We start from the raw sequence: 9,210 nt of genomic DNA on the forward strand, positions 1-9,210 counted from the left end.
AAACACTTGAATTGCAAAAACACCACTTGTCGGCGCGAGAGCTAGTCGATGACTGTAACAAATCTTAAAATGAACATTAGTTATGATTTATATTACCAAGACAAAAATGCTGGGGCCAAAACTGATGTGCTGGGCATACTTGTAAGAAAAAGCCTGCCAATTAATATAGTTAACGAACCCTAACATCAAGTACGCCATAGTTTAACTGGCAACTACATAAATAGCTTTTAATTAAAGTTATTGTAGATTCATAATGTGTTTTACTAAAATACTTAGATGAATGAATATTACACAGATTACCATTCCGTCTCCGAGCTGACGAAGCAGTTTAAATGATTTTAACTTTGGGCTGACGCAGACTAGGTTATACAGTGGGTAATAAAAGTCTACGTACGACCCATATATTTGATGTCTTGCAGAATGTAAAAGTAATAGGGGAAAAGTAATTATATATGGAAAATTAAATTTGTGACACAAGTACATTAATACATAAATATACACATGTAAACAATAAATAAAATAAAAAGAAAATACAGTCTACTAAATGTCAAGTGCAATGGTAAGCAACAAAATTGTAATATGAAACTTGCTCATAAAAATGTGAAAATCATTGCCTATTGAATAAATCTCATAAACCAGTATATACTTAAAACTAATACAAACATACATACTCCAAATACTAATGCACATCAATGCGTTGGTATCTGCAGTACACAATAACAAGAAAAAACGTTAACTTCGGTTGCACCGAAGCTAAATACCCTTCACAGGTGCATTTCTGTTAGTAACTATCTGTTCAGTTTGTATGGCAGCTATATGCTATAGTAATCCGATTACATAGTTGCCTTAGAAAATAATCTATACCAAATTTCGTGAATACATCTTGTCAAATGTGAAAGTTTTCCATACAAGAACTTGATTCCGATCGTTCAGTTTATATGGCAGCTATATGTTATAGTGGTCCGATATCGGCCGTTCCGACAAATGAGCAGCTTCTAGAAGAGAAAATGGCGTTTGCAAAATTTCAAAAGGATATCTTAAAAACTGAGGGACTAGTTCGTATATATACAGACGGACGGACAGACAGACGGACATGGCTAAATCGACTCAGCTCAACGTACTGATCATTTATATTATACTTTATAGGGCCTCCGACGCTTCCTTCTGGGTGTTACAAACATCGTGACAAACTTAATATACCCTGTTCAGGGTATAAAAATAGAATACTTATTTACACATATATATGTACACTAAGCATAAACACATAAATATATATACATACATATGCACATAGTTAAGAGATTAAAATTAAGAAATGTATCGAGAAAAGAAATTTTAATAAAGAAGATCAGAATCAAACGTGAACTCTCGCGACACAAAAGAAATTTGAAGCCTGTTTTTCTGTACATTTGGTCCTTCGATCCTATTATTGAACTGGATACGTTTGGTCAATCAAGCCTTAAAGCTGCAAGTATTATAAGCCTCAAAAAATAAAAAGAGCATTAAAAAAAATAACGAAAAATTGTTAAAAGCGTCCTTGTGGCTATAACATTCTTTTTCTTCTTTACTGGTGTAGACACCGCTTACGCGATTATAGCCGAGTCAACAACTGTGCGCCAGTCGTTTCTTCTCTTCGCTACTTGGCGCCAATTGGATATTCCAAGCGAAGCCAGGTCCTTCTCCACTTGGTCCTTCCAACGGAGTGGAGGTCTTCCTCTTCCTCTGCTTCTTGCGGCGGGTACTGCGTCGAATACTTTCTGAGCTGGAGTGTTTTCATCCAACTATGTCAATGTCGTCGTATATCTCGTACAGTTCATCGTTCCATCGACCAAAGGACCACAAATCTTTCGCAGAACCTTTCTCTCGAAAACTCGTAACGTCGACTCATCGGTTGTTGTCGTCGTCCAAGCCTCTGCACCATATAGCAGGACGGGAATTATGAGCGTCTTATAGAGTTTGGCTTTTGTTCGTCGAGAGAGGACTTTACTTTTCAATTGCCTACTCCGTTGAAGTAGCATCTGTTGGCAAGAGTAATCCTGCGTTGGATTTCCAGGCTGACATTGTTGGTGGTGTTAATGCTGGTTACTAAATAGACGAAATTATCTACAACTTCAAAGTTATGACTGTCAAAAGTGACGTGAGAGCCAAGTCGCGAGTGCGACGACTGTTTGTTTGATGACAGGAGATATTTCGTCTTGCTCTCGTTCACTGCCAGACCCATTTGCGTTGCTTCCTTGTTCAGTCTGGAGAAAGCAGACAGCAGAAAGCGCGGGTGTTGAGGCCGATGATATCAATATCATCGGCATGCGCCAGCAGCTGTACACTCTTATACGAGATTGTACCTGCTCGATTAAGTTCTGCAGCTTGAATAATTTTCTCCAGCAGCAGATTGAAGAAACCGCACGATAGGGAGTCGCCTTCTCTGAAACCTCGTTTGGTATCGAACGGCTCGGAGAGGTCCTTCCCGATCCTGACGGAGCTTTTGGTGCTGCTCAACGTCAGTTTACACAGCCGTATTAGTTTTGCGGGGATACCAAATTCAGACATCGCGGCATAGAGGCAGCTCTTTTTCGTGCTGTCGAAAGCAGCTTTGAAATCGACGAATAGGTGGTGCGTGTCGATTCTCCTTTCACGGGTCTTTTCCAAAATTTGGCGCATGGTGAATATCTGGTCGGTTATTGATTTTCCAGGTCTAAAGCCACACTGATAAGGTCCAATCAGTTTGTTGACGGTGGGCTTTAATCTTTCACACAATACGCTCGATAGAACTTTGTACGCGATGTTGAGGAGGCTTATCCCACGGTAGTTGGCGCAGATTGTGGAGTCTCCTTTTTTATGGATTGGGCATAGCACACTTAAATTCCAATCGTTGGGCATGCTTTACAAAGAAGCTGATGCATGCTCCTTATCAGTTCTTCGCTGCCGTGTTTGAATAGCTCGGCCGGCAATCCATCCGCCCTTCTTCTTGGTCGGGCAATGGAACGTCTGCTCCATCGTCATCTATTGGGGAATCGGGTTCGCCTTCTCCTGGCGTTGTACGTTCACTGCCATTCAGCAGGCTGGAGAAGTGTTCCCTCCATAATTTTAGTATGCTTGGGGCATCAGTGACTAGATCACCTTTGGGGGTTCTACAAGAGTATGCTCCGGTCTTGAAACCTTCTGTAAGTCGCCGCATCTTTTCGTAGAATTTTCGAGCATTACCTCTGTCGGCCAGCTTATCAAGCTCTTCGTACTCACGCATGTCGGCTTCTTTATTTTTCTGTCTACAAATGCCTCTCGCTTCCCTCTTCAACTCTCGGTACCTATACCATCCCGCACGCGTTGTGGTCGATCGTAACGTTGCGAGGTAGGCAGCCTGTTTCCTCTCCGCTGCAACACGGCACTCCTCGTCGTACCAGCGGTTCCTTTGCACTTTTCCAAAATCAATGGTTTCGGTTGTTCGTAAGGCGTTTGAAATGCCGTCCCACAGTTCCCTTATACCGAGTTGTGGACAAGTGCTGTCAGAGAGCAGGAGTGCAAGCCGAGTAGAAAATCGTTCGGCTGTCTGTTGGGATTGCAGCTTCTCGACGCCGAACCTTCCTTGTGTTTGTTGGCGTTCGTTTTTTGCTGCGCAGAGGCGGGTGCGAATCTTGGCTGCAACAATATAGTGCTCCGAGTCAATGTTAGAACCTCGGAGCGCACGCACATCTTAAACACTGGAGACGTGTCTTCCGTCTATCACAACATGATCGATCTGGTTGGTGGTTTTGCGATCCGGAGACAGCCAGGTAGCTTGATGAATCTTCTTATGCTAGAATCTAGCACTACAGATAACCATATTTCGGGCCCCGGCGAAGTAGATCAGCCTCAACTCATTTGGGGATGTTTCCTCGTGGAGGCTGAAGTAACCGACCGTAGTACCAAAGATACCTTCTTTCCCACCCTGGCGTTAAAGTCGCCAAGCACGATTTTGACATCGTGGCGGGACTCTCTCATAAGTGCGCTCCAAGCACTCATAAAAGGCATCTTTGGTCACATCGTCCTTCTCTTCCGCCGGGGCGTGGGCGCAAATCAGCGATATGTTGAAGAACCTCGCTTTAATGCGGATTGTGGCTAGAGGTTCATTCATAGGAGTGAATGATAGTACTCGGCGACGAAGTCTCTCTCCAACCACGAAACCAACACTAAACTTGCGCTCCTTTATATGGCCACTGTAGTAAATGTCACAAGGACCTACGCGTTTCTGTCCTTGTCCCGTCCATCGCATTTCTTGGACGGCGGTGATGTCAGCCTTTATTTTCACGAGGACATCAACCAGCTGGGCAGCGGCACCTTCCCAATTAAGGGACCGGACATTCGAGGTAAATGCCCTCAAAGCATAGTTCTTAATTCGTTTGCCATGTCTGTCGCGCTCTATGTGTTCCGGGCGTCCCTGTCATAGAGTTGCAAACCGTAATAACACAAAAGGGTTAAGGTTTGACAACACTTTGATAACATATGGGCAACACCCATATTGCTGTAAATAAATTTGGAGCGGTATGTTTTAATTATTTTCTTAATTCGTTTGCCATGGTCGTCATCAAAAGGGGGGTCACTCATCCGAGGCTTGTTGTTTCCTTTCATTGGGGGTGTTTTTTTACGTGGCGGGTCCCAAACCCAGCGCACAACCCTAAGTAGGGAATATTTCGCCTTCTCACTTTAGCTCGCCTTCAAACGGATTTTCTTAGGCTACCCAGAGGATACTTGGTCAAAGATCGGAAGTCGTGAGCTGCTTGAGTCATATGTAAAAGAATCATTTCTGGCTACTCCCAAGTGAATGGCGATCAGAGAACTTTCCTCACTTGCGAGAACTTCTACACATGACTCCATCCTCCACTTACAATATAAAAACAATACGAACAATATCTATTAAATAATCTTTTAACAATTATGTTAATGGTGACAATGAGATCAATTAAGTCTTACACTAACTTTTTGCGAGATTTTAAATTCGCAAAATTATTAATTATATCGTCGTATGAGATTTTGTTCATTAGTTCTGACTGTATGCACAAAAGAGATAAGGCGTTAAGCTTCTCTTGACCTAAAGTAGATCGTAGATAGCTTTAAACAAGAAAAGCTCCTCTCACCTGAACAATTTGTCACTGGTGTATATAGAGCCATGCGAAGTGCTATATCCAAGTTTGGATAAATGTTCTCCAAATTCTGTTTTCGTAGAAGCAAAGATAGATTTTTTTAATGATTTTTTTAATGGTTTTATTAAAATTCTTTCAGAAGAAAGGTGACATTGAAAGTGTACGCATTCCTAAACTAAATCAGTTTCTAAATCATTGGGATACATTTTTTCCAAGGAAAGGGCTTTTTCCGTAGGCGTTTTGTCGTTTTTCTGACTCGGTCACCAGTTCATCTACGAGAACGAGAAACGTATTAACCCTGAAATTTTCAATCGCAGTTATTGTAATAACTTCTTCTAATGTTTCATCAATTTTTTTTTTCTTTTCGGTTGCCTTTTTCAAATTTCTGTTGTGTACTGTTACGTTTAATTCCGTCGCCTTTTCTTCGATACTTGAAATTCTCTCGTTCAGCTACGAAAAACTTACGAAGTGATTCGTAAAGTTCGCAACGGTGATCAAATCTACGGCGGAAGCCTGAATTTGAACATTCACTTTGTTTATTCTTTCCAAAAAAACATTCCACACAACAACCATTACCGCCGTTTTCAGTTTCTCCAAATTCAAAAGTATTCCCGCCGCTTTTTGTCGCGTTACAGGCTTTTCGGTACAATCGTCTTTGATTGATTCCAAAGTCTTAAGAACTTCGTGCCAAGAATCTCTCAAACTTTTACACGCGTACTCTCTCGCTGACCAACGAGTCAGATTCATTCTTTTCAGGGTTTTGCCTTTCCCGATTTCACTCATTAATTTAAGCCAGCTCCAAAATCGTTTTGTTTCGTAGATAGCAGTGTTTGGTACTTAACCGTCGTGATTTAAGTATAATAAAACAAAAAGTGTGAATTTTTATGCAAACCTTCCAAATTAGAATCAAGTTGAATTACTGATTCGTTGCTGATGATTTATTGTAATACATTAGAATTTCTTACCTTACTATAAGTATGTATTGTATGCACCGGTGATGTACATACAATCCACTAAACAGTCTGAAAAGTTAAAGCACACAACCACAGAAAAATGTGCCGGCGAATAACGCATATTAATACGTAAGGAGTTACTAGAAATTGCAGGACGCAATCGACCAATGTGACTTTTGATTTGCTTTTGTTTTGAAGAAAATCCTAGGGTCTCCCCGTTTGTATTGCCGCTCTATATCTATCTCTCTCGATCTTGAACTCAATGCCCATGCCGCTGCCGCCGCCTACATCGTCTCCCGCACGCGGCAACCCGATGGCGACGCGAACCGGGCGCGCTAGTTATGTTTAAAAGAAACACTTATTTAGTTTCGTGGTATTCAACTTAGACTCTTTTTATTTTTATTAGTTTCGTGGTATTCAACTTAGACTCTTTTTTATTTTTATTTTATACAAGTGTTCGCCTTGCTAGTTCGCAACCAACTGCCGACTGCTGGCCAGCCGAAAAACTGTCCGCCTTGCTTCTGATTTTTTCTCTCGTGGCGTCAGCCAGTCGTCTACGTATAGCGGTTTCTATGTGCGGCACCAATGATCGCCGAGTTTTTTGCATAAGCACATAGACGAGAAATTAGTATTTGCCTGTCGCTTCATTGTTCCAGGAATGTGCGACTTGTTGTACAGCAGAAGGGTCGTGGAAGATATGATAACTCCTCCCCCCCCCAGTGTGGAGAGTAAGCCATAGTTTGGACATGGCGAGATCGACAAGTAGCGGAGATGGGACACGCTGTAGGCAAGCTGTGCACATCTGTGGTCGTCTTGTTGCAAACACGAAGACTGATAAGGTGTACGCCCGTTGTGAAATAGGCGGCCAAGATTAAGTAATTCGTACAGGGATCTAAGTGATCAATCTTCCCGACTGACGTCCAGTTATGCAGTGTGAGATGACCGGCAATCGGACTTTAATTTGTGACTGGTCTGGCCCTCATGACGCCGCATTCCTATTGAAACCGGTGTATACCGCTACTGTTGTAAGCGAAACTCTGATGATACATTGGAACTTAAATATAGGTAGCAGGACAGTATGAATAAATGTCGTAGAGAACAATTTGTGCGAGTTCCGATAAATGTATATGTTGCTTATGGATAATTAAACTTAAAATTATAATTTTTTTTTCAGGTATTACAAAACAATAATATTGGCTTGTAGACGTGTTTGTCTAGTTGTATATGTACATTTTTTTTTTTGTTTTTTTTTTTAACAAATACGTGTATGAATTTTTGGGATTAGTCCCAGCTTACTGACTAAAATCGAAATGCGAGTGAAAGGTTTGTTAGTTATTAGTGTTCGTGTCTTGGGTTTGGGTATTTCTATTCCTCCTAATGATTCTTCTAATTTTTTGTTTATGGAGTTTCTGACCTTTGGTGGTTAAGAATGTGATACCTTTATCTTTTGCTGCACTGTGTAGTGAAAACCTTGGTGTTACTTTGCTCCTTCTGTTTTCTTTTCTGAATACTGTGTCATTACTTTCAACAGCGATTGGCGGTTCCATATCCTTGTTTAATTTTGTAAGTCTTTTCTCGGTAGTGTTGTTTAAATGTTGCTGTATTTTAGGAAAAAGGTCCCTTCTGAATTCGTTAAGCTTTCTAAGATAATCGTGATGGTTGTCGTATGAAATAGTCTTTTCAAACATGTGTGTTCTACCATGGAAGAGTTCGAAAGGGGTATGTGTTGTGCTAGCGTGTATTGCGTTATTGTACGTGGTTAATACTTCCGTAAGTATTTCAGAGTGTTCGCATTCTAGGTGTAGTTCCTTCCTGCGATTCATAATTATTCTGTACAACTCCGTCATGGTGGAATGAAGTCTTTCAACGGGTGCATTCCCGGTTGACTGCTGGAATGAGGTTGTGTGTGCTATTATGTTGTACTGAGCGAGAAAATCATTAAACAGGTTTCCGGAGAATTCCGCACCCTGGTCAATAACTAGCTTTTTTGGTAAACCGAAGTTGCCCATAAATTTAAACAAGGCCTCAATAACTTTCATAGAGCTTCTGTTACTAAGTGGGTACGCCTGTGCGAATTTAGAAAATTTGTCAATGACGGTGAGGTTGCAGGTATTATTAATAGAATAAATGTCAATGTGGACAACCTCTAAGGGTCCTGCTGGGGCAGGCGGGGTCTGCATGAATGGCTTTTGGGGATGTCTGTCGTATTTGAGGGTTAAGCAAATGTTGCAGTCTTTTATCACTTGAGTAATGATGTTTTTCATGCATGGGAAATAAATATCCCTTCTCAGGTGATTGAAGGTTTCATCTATTCCCCTATGATTATTGTTAATATGATATGTGCGTATCTTGCTTTTCTGGTCTTCTGGGTCCGTGACTTCCGGTAGAAATGTTTTACATCGACTAATCTTGTATAGGTCACCTTCAGCGAAATAATTGTTGTAAGATTCTTCTATGATTAGAAAAATATGGTCGGGTGCAAATATTGCGAACGTTTTGTTGGGTTTTAGAATTGTTTGGAGGATGTTGGTGATAGAATCGAAGGTATATACAGGTTCTGAGATTACACGTCTTGTTTTGTAGGCAAATGGCGTTGTTATCCGTATTGAAGACGTCCCAATGCAAAATACCGTTTGATTGTTAAAATGGTTTAAAGGTTGTTGGACAACCGGTATTCTCTGTGGGTCTTCGTTAATGTTTAGATTTGGTTCTATTCGGCTGAGTGCGTCAGCGACTACATTTTGTGACCCTTTTTTATATACTACTTCATAGTCGTAGGCAGCCAGGGTGGTTTTCCACCGAAGTAACTTGGGATTTTGGCCTTTTAAGTTTTCTAGCCAGATTAGTGGTTTGTGGTCTGTAACTATTCTGAATCTTCGGCCGAAAAGGTATGGCCTGAAGTGCCCCACAGACCAAACGATAGCTAGCATCTCTTTTTCGATTGTGGAGTACCTGATTTCTGTATCCGAAAGCGTTCTACTAGCGAACGATATTGGCCTGTCATTTGTATCTGGGCCTTGCGACAGCACTGAACCTATAGCGTAATTACTTGCATCAGTAGTCAGTGTGAACGTTTTGGTAAAGTCGGGGTATGCCAATATTGGGTCGTTGCACAAGAGGGTTTTCGAAGTTTCGAATGCGTT

Source organism: Bactrocera dorsalis, chromosome 5, assembly GCF_023373825.1.
Source record: "Bactrocera dorsalis isolate Fly_Bdor chromosome 5, ASM2337382v1, whole genome shotgun sequence".
Classification (NCBI taxonomy): Eukaryota; Metazoa; Arthropoda; class Insecta; order Diptera; family Tephritidae; genus Bactrocera; species Bactrocera dorsalis.